Here is a 15618-nt window from a genome sequence, read left to right as displayed (position 1 = left end):
CTAGAAATTACTCAAGATGTACTCTAATAGCCTCTGAAAATCTGATCTACTTCACTAGAATGTCTGGCGACAATAACTCTCAATGAACTATCCCCCTAAGACCCTGCGTAGTGAGACACATTTCGAACGCTGAGCTTACGAGCTCAGTGCCTTACTATTAAATGTACTATACTAAATGTATTCATTAAATGAACTCACTAGTTCCAAATGTATGAAACATGCAAATACTGATATATTAAATTGTGGTTGGCATCATGGTGTGGTTGAGGGTTTCCCATCTCAGAGTTCACGCACCTCTCTAACCTTTCGAAATACCCTTAGGTACTTGGGTGTGATTTGAAACTGTATCGAAAACTTACACCCCGCCAACTTACTCCGTCAAGTCTTGGGGCATATGCACCAAGTCGGCTGCTTAAGTGCCTTGGCACTGACTTGGATATCCACTAACTGTCGTATTCTGCTAAAGAGGAACTCGAGTGTCATGACTATTTCCCGAGTGTCAAACAAGGCTAGTTTTATGTAAACCTAATTGTTACTGTTTCTACTGTTATGATATTAATTATTGTTCTCACTTAAAGTCTTATTTTCTAATATATCAATATATTTAGGGTATCTTGATTCTGACCCTTTAGTATCGTTACCCACCTATTGGTATTGATACCCCCTAACTGATATAGGCTGTTTGGATAAGGTAGTATTTATACTATAGGCTAAGTATCGATACTCTGGTGTTGGGGTATCAATACTTGCCTGAGTATCGATACCAAATTTAGGTTCAATGTTTTGAAAAATACCCCAATATTGATACCTCTATAGGGAGTATCAATACTCTGACCCAGGTATTGATACTCTATGAATGAGTATCGATACTACCCTTTTAAAATATACCTAATTTTTGTCTAAATGATGAATAATATCGATACTGTTCTTAAAGTATCAATACCTTCGCTACGAGGTGCCCTATTTTGGCATGAAAAAATCTATATTTATACCTAAAAGGTCCCATTGAGGTCCCTAATTTATGTTTAAGTGTTTTGTTTGATATTAGGGGTAATAAAGAGTCTGTAAACATACTGAAAACACCCAAACAATGCAATCTACCATGAACATGCTTTAAGCTTATATAACCTACAAAATATCACCTATTGAGCTACACGTGATAGAGTTAAGTTAGAAAAAAGTTATCTAATTATTCTAAGCTGCTAGGAGTGTCCAAAGATCACTCCAAGGTGAGTTTCTCTTTCCTAATGCTTTAGAGATTTCTCCAACCTATCTCACTTAAGAGAATCAAATGCATTGGTTACTAACTGGTTTTATGGCTTAATAAGGGTTTAAAAACACTTTCTAGGGCTAGAAATCAGTAAAAACAAATTGAATCTTTCAAGCTTATCAACCCCCCCACAAAACCCCTTTTTATAAACCATGGTTAAACTTTAATCTTGTGGTCTCAAAATAAAGCTTTAAAGATGTTGAATTTATTCCTTACCTTGGTGTTGCTGAACTAAAGTTGTAAGGTTTTCAAGTTACTTCATTTAGCTTTTCACTTGAAGAGAAAAGAGGAAGAGAAATTATGAAGGCTTGGGAAGAAGATGAGGAAGACAAAGGAAATAGAGAAAAATAAGGAACATGGTTTAGATGTGAGATCACCCAAATTAATGGGTGGTAAACCTTTCAAAATAAAATTGGTCTAATTTTTCCCTTAGTCCTCCTGATTTTGGTTGTAAACTAAAAATACCCTTTTTATCCATTGTTGGGCTCAAACCAAGCCCAATTCCACTTATACTTGGGTTAATACCTTTTACAAGCTATAGGGTTTATTCAAAGCCCAACACAAAATAACCTGAAACACTTAACCCATAATTCAGGGTGTTACAACTCTCCCCTCCTAATTAAAATTTCATCCTCAAAATTTACCTAGATAGAAGAGGTCAAGATATTGAAGCTGCATGTCCTCCTTGGTTTCCCAAGTTGCATCCTCGATACCATGGTTCCTCTATAGAAATTTTACTCAAGGGATTCGTTTGTTACTTAACTTATTCACTTCACTTGTTAAAATTATGATTGATTCCTCCATATAGGTCATATCTGGGTTAACCTCAATCTTGTCTAAGGTATGACATATGAAAGATTCGAACAATATCTCCTGAGCATAGATACATGTAACACATTGTGGATGCGCTCCAACTCTAGTGGTTGATAACTCAACAAAAGAGTTATCTTTATTAGCCTTTTTAACTTAAGAACATTCAGGAGCATTTTAGAATTAAAATTACTTAATTTTTACATATTTTTCATGGTCGGAGCATCGTGGGTTGCTAAGGGATGAAATTGTTTTTTGTTGCTAAAAATGGTTGCACTGATGTCGTAGCACTGCAGGAAATGTTGATCAGATGTTGTAACAGTCGTCTAAGCTCTATATGGTTGGGAGAACCTTCTTGATTAGGAAATTTGGCTTGGGTAGCTATCATGTGGTTGGATAACACCTGAAACGTGGACCTTTCGTATTGGGCGATGAAATTCTCATCCAAACTATAAAAGATGAGTACTTGGGTGCAAAAAGTCTATTGATTGTGAGAGATCCAAAGTACCATTTTCGATGTTAATTATTTCCAAGCCATTAAAGCTTAAGTCCTCTGCCATGGATTGCTAAAGCATAAGGGAAGCTTTCTAAGGAGCTTAAGCGGTCAGCGAATCACATGCCTTCTATTGAGAGGGGGTGATTTGAATGCTTAAACTTTTGTTGGATGTTTATGATGAATTTCCTTATTTATTGTTTACTTGGATTCTTAGTTTATAATCTTTGGATTTCATGATTATGAATTGAAATATTTGCAATTAGATATATAGTATTTTCGTTTAAATCTAGAAATAACTTCATTTGAATTACTATATACGTTTGTGAGAATTGGCGTTGCTGAGTAGCATAGGTATAATGAAAAGTGTACATCCAATGGATTAGTATTGTTAATAGTTTGAGCCTTTAATTAATGAAAGTTACAAAAGTAGTTCAAATGGCTTAATCAATGGTGATCACGTAGACTAAGTGTGCATTGTTTGCATAAAACTTGGAAGTCATAATATTATATCCTTTGATTCAATAGTTGACCAATTGCTTTTTGGAATGCTATACCATGAACTGGTATCTTTTGTTATTTATTTCATTACTTAATTTCTAGCATCTCAAATCTTTGGTAAATCTTACTGTTGAAAACTCTAATGAAAACAATATGCTCCCTGTGGGTTTGACATCTAAAACTCTCGTAGTTTCCACTTTAATACTTGGTTTACGACATATGCTCTTGCCTAATTGCTATAGAATTTTCGTAGCTTTGAAAAGATTTAACTTCATTTAAGCAGATGGGCGATGAAAGCTTGTATGCAACATAGGAAAGATTTAAAGATTTTTTGTGGGAGTGTCCTATACATGGATTCGACATTGGACTCAAGTGGAGATATTTTATAATGGGTGAAATATTCACACTTGAATCGTGGTTGATGCCTCATCAAACGAAGCTTTTTTGGATAAGACATAAAATAAAGCATATGATATTCTTAATAGAATCTCCACCAAAGGTTATCGATATCCTAATATATGCAATACATTTGGTTAACGTGGTGCTACAACAGTAGATTATGAAGCTTTCAACTCTATGGCATCTCAGATTTTAGCATTGACTGAAAAGGTGAAGAAATTGCACAAACTTGGAGGAATGTATGAAGTTAAAGTTGCATCTCTTATCACTTGCGTATATTGTGGAGATGACCATAATTTTGATGAATGCCCCCAAAATCTGGGGTTTATCTACTATGTGCGAAATTATCCAATTAATGATAATGGTTTTTGTAATACATACAATCCAAATTTTAGAAATCATCCCAATATTTCTTGGAGAAGTTAGAATGTTTCCAATCCATAGCATCAATAATATCAACTATAACATTACACTCAACAAAGTCAAATGCCGCATCCACATGCACAACAATCTATTTCTCAGCCACAACAAAGGTAGAATTACCAAGGTCAATCTTCAAACCAAACTTCAACCTTAAAATATTTTGAAGCCATGATGAAAGAATATATGGCATGCCAATATACCTCATTAGGGCTATAGAGAATCAGATGGGACAAATGTCTAATGATCTAAATATTCAATTTCCAGGATCACTCCCTAGCGACAATAAGAATCCTAAGCAAAATGGTAAGGAGCATTAGAAGGCCATTACCACAAGAAGTGAAATTCATATTGGGAACCAGTTTAAGAACCGAGGAGAAAGAATGAGGAAGTTCATCAGCATGAAAACAGGAAGAGAAAAGAGGTTGAGATTGAATTGCATGACAGTTAATTTATAGCAACAGATGTGGGGCAGAGTAGTAATTCAAAATCGTTACCGACAGTAACCCTAACTACATTTAATGCATATTCAGCTCCATTTCCTCGACAACAACAAACAAAACTGCATCCACCATTTCCACATCGCTTCAAGAAGACAAAGATCAGTAATACAAAGCTTTTATTGATTTTCTTCGCCAGTTCACAGTTAACATTTTTTTGATTGATTCTTTATAACAAAACCCAAATTATATCAAATTCATAAAGGAATTTCTTTTGAAGAAATGAAGACTTGGTGAGTTTGAGATATTTTCTTTTATCGAAGGTTGTAGTGCTATGGCTACATGTCAATTGTCGTCGAAGCTTAAGGACCTAGGGAGTTTTATTATTCCTTATAACATTGGTGACACATTTTTAGGTAAAGCATTATGTGATTTGGGTGATAGAAAAATCTCATGCCATTGTCTATCTTTACGAAATTTGGAAGCAACGATGCTAGGACCACTATGGTTACTTGGCAACTTGTTGATCCCTCTGTCGTGCATCTTAGCAGTATTATGGAGAACATGCTTGTGCGAGTGGACAATTTTATCTTCCATACAGACTTCATTATTTTATATTGTAAAGTTGACAAAGATGTTCCAATCATTCTCGGTTGCACATTCTTTTCCATAGGTCGAGTTGATGTTTAAAAGGGATAGCTAACTATGCATTTGAATAAAGGACACATTACTTTCAATGTCTTGAATAATATTTCTTACAACAATGACAATACTGACTATTTTTCACTTGATGTGATTGCTATTTTTGCACAATAGCATTTGGAGGAATGCTATAGCACAAATAAAGCTTTATGTGATTCAGAAGCATTTGAGGAATTCTTGCTTAATGAAGCACAATAATGATGTAGTAAATATCTCTAGCACGTTAAACCTTTGTAAATACATGATCATATTATTCAAGCACTGAATCCATCTATTGAAGAACCACCAAAGCTTGAATTAAAACTTCTTCCAGAGCATTTGAAATATGACTATCTTGGAGAAAACAAAACACTGTCTGTCATTGTGGTAGCACAACTTGCAACATCATAAAAAGTTAAGTTAATTGATGTGTTGAAGCAATATAAGAGAGTTATCGCATGGAGCATTGCAGATATAAAAGGCATTAGTCCATCATTTTGCATGCACAAAATTCTTTTGGAGGATACCAATAATAGCTCAATTGAACATCAGTGAAGATTAAATCTGATCATGAAAGAAGTGGTTAGAAATGAGATTATTAAATGGTTGGATGCTGGGATTATATACATGATTTCATAAAGTAATTGGGTTATCACTTTCCAATGTGTTCCAAAGAAGGGCGACATTACTGTGGTGACAAATGATAAAAATGAATTAGTGCCGACAAGGACCACTACCGGTTGGAGAATATGTATGAACTATTGAATCTTAACAAAGCAACGAGAAAAGACCACTTCCCTTTGCCCTTCATAGATCAAATGTTAGATCAGCTTGTGGGCAACACTTTTTATTACTTTTTGGATGGATATAATGGTTACAACCAAATTAATATATCTACCGAGAACCATGAGAAAAGACTGTTCACATGTTTGTATGGTACCTTTTCTTTTTGTAGAATTTCATTTGGGTTATGTAATGCTCCAATGGCATTTCAGCGCTATATGATGGTTATTTTCTCTGATATGACTGAGCATTATTTTGAAGTTTTTATGGATGAATTTTTAGTATTTTGACATGATTTCGAGAAGTGTTTGAGCAATTTGGCTACAGTTTTGAGAAGATACGAGGAGAACAACTTATTTTTCAATTGTGAAAAATGCCATTTTATGGTCACATAAGATATAGTGCTAGGGTACCGAATTTCATGTCATGTCATTGAAGTGGATAAAGCAAAAGTGGAGGTTATTGAAAAATTGCCACCATCTACCAATGTGAAGGCAATTCGAAGTTTTCTTAGTCATGCTAGTTTTTTATAGATGATTTATTAGACTTCTCTAGGATTACTAAGCGATTGTTCTCATTGCTGGAAAAAAATAGGAAGTTTGTTGTGGATGAAGAAGTTTTCCATTCATTTAAGACAATCAAGAAAAAGTTAGTGAATGCCCATATTGTTATGGAACCTTATTGGAGTTTTCCATTTGAATTAATGTGTGATACTAGTGATTTTGTTGTAGGAGCAGATCTGGTGAAACAGAAGGATAAAATGTTTCACACTATACATTATGCAAGTAGGACATTGAATTAAGCCCAAGCTAACTACACCTCAAATGAAAATGAGTTTCTTGTTGTGGTGTTTGGTTTTGATAAATTTTGTTCATATCTTGTGGAAACAAAAGTGTTTGTCTATATCGAGCACTCAGCGCTGAAGCATTTATTTGCTAAGAATGATACAAAACCTCGTTTGATTTGATAGGTGTTTTTAACTCCAGGAATTTTATATTGAGATTCGAGATAAGAATGAATCTGAAAATCTAGTGGCTAATCAGTTATCTAGGTTAGAATTAGGGAGCAACGTAGTAATTCTAGATGAATTCCTTAATGAGCATCTGTTAGCCGCTACATCATTACCATGGTATGTTGATTTTGTCAATTATCTAGTTAGTGGGATGATGCCACCAGACCTTAATTATCAAGGTCGAAGGAAATTTATGCGAGATGTAAAACAATACCATTGGGAGGAACCGTATTTATTTAAGCAAAGTAATGATCAACTTATGCGACGATGAATTTCTCAATGTGAGCAGCAAAGAATTCTGCAACATTGTCATAGTACAACATATAGTTGACTTTTTGGTAGTATGCGTACAGTAACAAAAGCGCTTCAGTACGGATATTATTAGCCATCACTTTTTAAAGATTCTAATGACTGTAAAACATTGTGATCACTATCAGCGAACTGGAATATTTCTCAATGAAATGCCAATGCAGCTTATCTTGGAGATTGAGTTATTTGATGTATTGGGATTAGACTTTATAGGTCCATACCCTTTTTTATGTGGCAACCTCTTTATTCTAGTTATTGTACACTATGTATCCAAATGGTAGGAAGTTGTAGCCTTGCCAAACAACAATGCCAAAGCAATGTTGTAATTCCTGCTCAAAAAACTTTTCATTCCCTTTGGAACCCCTCGTGCATTTATCATTGATGAAGGGTCACAATTTATTGGTCATCAGGTTGCTAGAGCATTGAACAGACATGGAGTGAAGTATGAGATTGCTAAAACATATCATCCACAGTGCAACGGTCAAGCCGAGGAGTCTAACCGATAAATCAAGAAAATTAATAAGGTGGTGAACCCTTCTAGAAAGGATTGGTCCTAGTGCCTTAAATAAGCATTATGGGCTTATAGGACTACCTACAAGAAGCCGTTAGGGATGTCCCTTTATGGTATTATTTATGGTAAAGCTTTTTCTTTCCCTGGCTAATCAAATTAGGAAGCAAAATGCAACTAATGGGAGAATTAACAATGTCAGCATACCACAAAATTGTCACGACAAATAATATTTTCTCATTAGGGAATTTTTCCTTAATCTCTATTTCATTCCTGAGTTATTTCATAATTTTTAGCCTAGAAATATGGGCAACTACTTTGTTTTTAATCTCAGGCAAATTCTCAGTGGAAACCAAATGAACATGCTTAAGGTGTGAAGATAATGGTTTTAGCTCTAAAGTGGGTGGGTGCTCAGGTGAGGGTTTGGGAGGAATAAATTCAACAACATCTACGAGTTTGAATTTTATACCTAGTCTAGCTACAAGTAAGCTAGATTTATGCACCTCCATTGGGATTTCCTCGAGCTCGTCTTTTTCTTCTTCATCGAGCTTCAACTAATCATCAAAGTACAAAAAATTATTGCACCAAAATTCAATAGCTTCCTCTTACACAATAGATTTCACATCTTGAAGCGATTGATACTCCCTAAAATCATCAGTATATTTAAAAATGTTGGAACCATTGATAGTTACCCTTTGGTCATCTACTCCTACTGGAAGGGGATATCTTTTACTGTGGCAACATTTTTTTCTGTCATCATTAGGTTCATTCATTAAAACCTCAATATTGTGTCCCATCAAAGGTGAGTCTTCTTGAATTTTTGGATATTCATGCACAATCTCATGGCTTAATTCTCCGAGCGTCTCCCCCCAAGCTTAGCTTCTTTGTACATTAGGATGACATTCCCTAAGGTGAATGCACTACATTTCTCCTTGCCTTGAGCCTTAGTGACTTCAGTATCACTAGGTAAACTGCCTTGTGGGCGTGCATGTAATGTTGTAGCAATTTGATCCACCTAGTTTTCCAAGTCTTTTAAAGTCGAACTATGGCTCTACAACAATGTTGCTTGGTTTTGCAAAAGTATGCATTGGCTTTTAATAGATGACGAGTGTTCATGCAGTAAATCCTTCGTGGTAATCATAAAATCATGAAGAGTAGATTCATGAGAGTTAGCATGTAACACCCTTAACTCGTATATGTGTACTAATACGAGATGAATATCTTACATCAAATAATTAAAACATTTCTTAATTCAAATTGAGTAACCTTTTTGTTTTTTTTATTCAAACAATTCCCAATCATAACTACTAATATAAAATATTTAATCATATAAAATCAAAAAATAATATTTTAAAACATAATTTAATATAAAAACGTCGTTTCATACTGTTAATAGTATATAGTACTAACAATAGTAAAGCATAGCAAAACAGTTTCGGTTTAACTATTACAAACTGGTTCTAAAGATAGTTTAACATAGCAACTAGGATAATTATAGGGTGCATGCCACTAAACAAGTTAAAATCACATCGAAAGATGTCTTGTTGTTACTATAAATATACTCTTCGATGTTTGTGGTTTCTCGGAACTCCTTATTCCTACTCCTTCTTTGTACCTACACGTGAAAATCATTATACACTAAGTATATACTTAGTGAGACAATTAAAACAATAAACAGTGCAATACATCACATGAATGTAATTAAATGTCATTAATAAATGTGATATGATCACCTTACAGGTATATCCATCATGTTACCATAATCAACATGATAATATTAATAACCACATATAAAATATATTACCAATAAACCATAGCCCAAAATATAACCTATGAGGACCTTGGGTATTCGAGTCAAATATATGCACTGTAGTGTTTACACATAAGGTTGTGTCCACCATATGCACCGAAATTCTTGCACATAAGGTTGTGTCCACCATATACAACAAAGTGATTACACATAAGGTTGTGTCCACCATATGCACTGACTTGATTACACATAAGGTTGTGCCCAACATATGCACCGAAGTGCTTACACATAAGGATGTATCCACCATATGCATTAGGTATCCATTAGTGCTAAACCGATATACAGCTCCTACTAGACTTTATGGCATGTCAACTCCCAAAATGACTTACTTGTGGCTACATTCTATTTTTACTCCATCCATGGCAATGTATATCAATATAATTTAGCATTTAGGGTAGTTCATACCCGAAATAACATTCACATAGATGTATCAACAAGTGATCAATGCATTTTATATTTAACTCTTGACATATTTAAAACATGCAAATACATGATAAATGAAAAAAATATCATGCCAATATGACATGGTAGACTCATCTCAGTTCTTCCTAATGATGTATAAAACATCCGTGTATAATTTCATACATGCATTGCACTCACATTGACACTTTATATATCAAAATATTAGCCTCAATAAACTTCAAACTTGCTCCTCGTTCCCATTCACTTCGGTCTCGAAATCAATCACGATCTATACAAAATCACATATACATATTGAGAACATATGTCAGTATTGTACTAAAATAAGTAAATTCCAATAATAACAATCCATAAAAATATTCGAAACTTATTCAATACAATTTACTCCAACATTTATGAATTATTTTGGAATTAATACCAACTTCTCCAATTTATGTAAAATGGCCCTTCAACACTTTACCCAATCATATCTCAATACTAAAATTCAAGCATTAAAATAATTACCAACATAGTTCATTTAAAATTGTAAAAACATCTTTAAGACCCTTAATTATTCGAATTTTCCATATTAGTCATCTAACTTTCCAAGCTTCCAAAATGATCCAATTTCACATTCTTACTTAAACTTCAACACTCAAACAAAAAATTCTAGAATAGGATAACAACTATTGAACAAATACACATTAACCCATAATTTTTTCATAATTTCCAAATAGGTCCCCTAATTTTCACAAAATTACAAAATGGTCCCAAAATTTTTCTAAGGCTTGTAAAATCCTTCCTACATCATTTCCAGCCCCAATATAGTTTTCCATAATTTTTCTCACATGTTTATGCCTAGGTTGAATGCTTCAAAGCTAGGATTCCTTGATTTTCACTTGATTTCAAATGATTCGAGCATGATATCAACCTTTATTCAACATTTTAAAACCTTTACAATCAAATCCCTAAGTCAATTGCATCAAATCATAAACTTCCCCTAATTTAAGGTTTAGGCCAAAAATTATATATACATTTCTTGGAGGCTTTGATCATAAAAAAAACTTGTAAATGATTCTACAACCTCAATAACCTCAAAATCCATCATCAATTCATAAACCTCGAACATGGAAATAAATCCTAGAATTTGGGAACTTAACATTCAAGAAAAATTAGCATGCAATAATGGTACCAAATGATAGCGTTTTTTTAATAGAACAATTTTCTATTTCACGGTTCAATCCAAAACCCAAATAAAATTGCTCAAAAATGAAAAAAAAATCTTACCTAGGTTAAGGGCTTACAACTTGAATGGGGAAGATGAACAAGCTTACATGAAATTTTAACTTAATTTCATGTTAATTTGTCATTTATTTAGTGTAAATGAATTAAAATTTTATTTAATTAGGAAATGACAAATTTACCATTAATGAACTTGATAATTACCTACATACCAAGACACATAACCCTTATCATCTTCCCAAAGTCAAAGATTCACAAAATATTATGCCCTTTACCATCTTAAACCATGCAACTTTCTAAAAATTTCAATTTTGCCATTTTAATCTAACTATCCAAATTGAACATGGAAATAAATTCTCAAATCCAATGATCCATATTATTTTTCATCATTTTAAAATGTGGAAATAATATTTTTCAGCTTAATTTATCATCCTTCAAAATTTCTCAAAGTTTCTATTCAATGCGATTTATCGAATTTTTATTGGAGTTTAACACTTTCTAGCTTTTAACATAAATATAGGATCAAAAATTTTGATTCCCACCAAAACATTATTCTTGGGGGTAAACTATTCATTTATGAATAAAAAATTCTTTTTGAGAAAATTACCACTTTAGTCCCTAAACATTTCCTAATTTTATACTTTGGCCACTAAACTTTCAAAATTTATATTTTGGTATGTAACCTTTTTAGTATTTTGCCATAATATTTGTTGTTGCTAAAAGCCTGAAGGTTTAGTAAGATTTTTCTACGACCTATTCAAATTGATGGCATTGTTGTTGGCCTCTGATTATACCATGAAAAGTTAGGATGCTAACGCCATCTTGTGTTGTAGGTGTTCAAGTAGGGTTTATTTCCTCGATTGAAATTTCCTACATAATTGGTGGAATCCTGATATCATGGCATTCACTCTCATGGTGATTTTCATGGAATAAGAAACATGCTAAGCTGGCCATCTTCATTTCCTTCACCTCGCTGGAACTTTACATATTCTTCAACATGTTTTTTATAGCAGAAAGTTGGGCTGAAACTGAATCCTATCCAAGTTCAAATGTCTCAGGTGCCTTCCTCTCAGTTCCAAGCCTTGAAGAGGGAACTAATAATCTTTTTTCCTCTTCGGGTGACTTATCAAGCAAAGTGCCATTTGTTAAAGCATCTAGCAACATCCTTGTTAAAGTATTCACACCATGGTAGAACAAAACAACTTGCATCCAATATTGGAATCCATGGTTTGTGCACTTGCGTAGGAGTCCATTGCATCTATCCTAACACTCATACATTGAATCATCATCAACTTGACGAAAGGAAGCAATGTCACACCTAAGTTGGGCATTCATGTTGGGTGGATTATGTCGTAGCAAAATTTTTTTGCACAAGTCTGACCATGATTTTATCAAACCAAATGGAACTCCACTAAGCCATGCCATAACTCGATATTTAAAAGAATATGGAAATAACTTCAATTTTAGCACATCTTAATGTACACCTTGCTGCCATAATGAATCACAAACCTCTAAGAAAGCAGGAATATATTGTCTTGCACCTCATAAGGCACACTGCCAAACTTTCCAATCAAGTCCAACATAGTGAACAACATCGGTTTTAGCTCGGGCTGCATGAATCTTGGGATCTACAAATCCTCGGTTGAGATCATCCAAATTGGGAGCTAAATTCTCTCTAATAGTACATGGATGAGTTACAACTCCATTAGTGAGATTTAATACAGCATTTAGATCTACATGATCCTCCACTTGACTTTAAACTTTGTAAATATGTCTTTCAACACTTTGGCACATCTTCTTTGATGAAAAAGTGTTATATTTTAGGTTCCAAAGAAAACAATGGTTTCTCGGATCCTCTACGAGTCATGCAATAGCACAATACCTAAAAAATGAACAAAAATAACAAGTAACTTTATACAAAAAAAGAAGAAGAAATAACATAGCGCAAAAACTAAACTTAAAATCACCAATGACAATCCTCGAAAACTACGCCAAAAACATGATCGCTCATGTAGGTGTACTAAATTTGATGTGCAAATTGTGCAAGTATACACGTCAAACAAGTAATAAAGTGATGAGTGAGTCGTTTCCACTAGGACTGAAGGGATTTCCATGTTAAGTTAAGCACTAAACTAAATTATCTAAGTATAGTTAGTATGATGGTATGAACAGATGATTATGTTGTAGCAACATGAAATGTATGGAGGTGGAATCTCAGTGGTAGTGTGGATGAGTCGCAAACAGAAATGTTTTGGAAAAAATAAGATATTTAAAGTATAAACAATTAAAAATGTTAAAGAAAAATAGATTGTGAATTCGGGGATATGTAAGATAATTTGACAATCCTTACACAAACAAGTTGCAATGAGAATGATTGGTGGGGTCACTAAGGAATCCTAAGCTTCATCTTATAAAATGGTCTAAACTTCAATAACTTACTTGCCTACAGAGTTTACTAAGAGTGTCCCTATGCTATCTCTAGTCATGGAACATGATAGATAAAAATGTCATGGAAATACTTATCAACGTGAACAACAACATAAAACCTTTCACTTAAGCACTACTCCTTTTAGCCGTTGAAACCCTATCCATATCTCTAAGGTGGATTAGGTTTTAGTTTGCAGCTAAACCCATTGCTCATGTTAATCTTCACTTAGTTTCTCTCGAATACTAAGGATCTTCACTTAGTTTCTCTCTAACACTAAGTATTGAACCTAAGAAATGGCTACTCTCATAGCTCTTACAATCCTAAGTAAATAAATACAATGAGAAAACCAAATAATAAACATAAAAACTTAAACCATTCATTAAAAAAACACTTAATCATCTATAATAACCCACACCAAATAAGGTTTAGTTCATGGTCGAGTTCAAACCATCCAATAAAATAATTTGTTCTATAACAACCCATAAAATATAAAGGAAAATAAAGCACAAAGGTTGAGGAAAAACTCCCAACGCGTGCTGCCGTGAGCTCTCTCAGGCCACCGTGAACCACCTTAGTGATGTTAGCTTCTCTCAAACTCTTAGCTCGGTATTCCCTTGAGCTTGGCTATGGAGGAAACCATAAAGAATATGAAAGGGGGATAAAAAATAAAAGCTTATAGTCACCCTTTCACTCATACCTACCTCATTTTTTCCCCAAAAGAACCCTTCTCATTTTTATGGCTTCATTTTCTATTTATACTAGGAGAATATCCAAGGACTTTGTGCAAAAATTCCCTTTGTGCCCTAGGATTCACGCTCTTCACGTGAAAGGGACACTAGGTTGTCATGTGGTCCCAAAAATAATAGTTGGGTATGACATTCACATGCAAACATGGACAGCTGGCAGCTCCCATAAAAATATCTTTGTCATTTTTGAATTTTTCTACCCATAAATATTGTCCAAAATGTTGTGGCATTTTTCTTTTGCTTCACCCCAAATTGTTACGTCAATCCTCCTTGCTCAACTTTGGCTCCGTGCACCTGCACAACATCAACCAACACAACCTTCCCCATAAAACAACACAAGTTGCAAAGTAAAATGCCTTGACAAATTGAATCAACTAAATGCAATAATATGCTCTTAAATGCATTTATATGAACCTACATGTGCCTTAGGATGATCAATAACTTAAGTGAAAAGGCTCTAAATGTAGCCTTTTTATAGAGTTATCAGTAGTATCGATACTCTAGGCTAAGTATTGATACTCTGGTGCTAGGGTATCGATACTTGCCTAAGTGTCGATACCAGATGTAGGTTCAATGTTTTGAAAAATACCCTAGTATCGATACCCCAATGGGGAGTATTGATGTTCTTTCCCTAGTATCAATACTCTATGAATGAGTATTGATACTATCCCTTAAAATTTGTCTAATTTTTGTTTAAATGACAAACAATATGGTATCGCTTCGTTGCGGGGTGCCCTATTTTGGCAAAAAAATCCTATCTTTCTACCCCCAAGGTCCCATTGAGGTCCAACTAATGTTTAAGTGTTTTATTTGATATTAGAGGTCATAAAGAGTCTGTAAACATGCTGAAAACACCCAAACAATGCAATCTACCATAAACATGCTTCAAGCTTATGTAACTTACCAAATATCACCTATTGAGCTACATGGGTAGAGTTGACTTAGAAATGAGTTACATGATGATTCTAAACTGCTAGAAGTGTATAAAGATCAATCCAAAGTGAGCTTCTCTTTCCCCTTGCTTTCAAGGTTTCTTCAACCTCTCTCACTACAAGAGAATCAAATGCATTGGTTACTAACTGGTTTGACGGGTTAAGAAGGATTTAAAAACACTTCCTAAGGCTAGAAATTACCAAAACTGAACTGAATCCTCCAAGCTCATCAACCCCACAAAACATGTATTTGTAAACCATGGCCAAACTTTGCTCTTGTGGTCTTAAAAGAAAGCTTTAAAGATGTTGAATTCATTCCTTACCTTGGTTTTGTTCAACTAGAGTTGTAAGGTTTCCAAGTAACTTCCTTTAGCTTTTCACTTGAAGAGAAAAGAGGAAGAGAAAGGATGAAGGCTTAGGAAGAAGAGGAAGAAG

At 34.1% G+C, this 15618-nt stretch overlaps 1 non-coding gene across 1 annotated transcript; it reads right to left on the bottom strand.

Annotated features, from left to right (window-relative positions):
- Window positions 1–3325: 3325 nt before the first annotated feature.
- LOC120152911 lies at window positions 3326–3431 on the bottom strand. The gene has a single exon (XR_005518739.1). It is a non-coding gene; the product is annotated as a small nucleolar RNA R71 (small nucleolar RNA).
- Window positions 3432–15618: the final 12187 nt, after the last annotated feature.

This window comes from Hibiscus syriacus, unplaced genomic scaffold (assembly GCF_006381635.1).
Source record: "Hibiscus syriacus cultivar Baekdansim isolate YM2019G1 unplaced genomic scaffold, ASM638163v2 tig00111095_pilon, whole genome shotgun sequence".
NCBI lineage: Eukaryota > Viridiplantae > Streptophyta > Magnoliopsida > Malvales > Malvaceae > Hibiscus > Hibiscus syriacus.
This window is presented reverse-complemented; position numbering and strand designations above follow the sequence as displayed.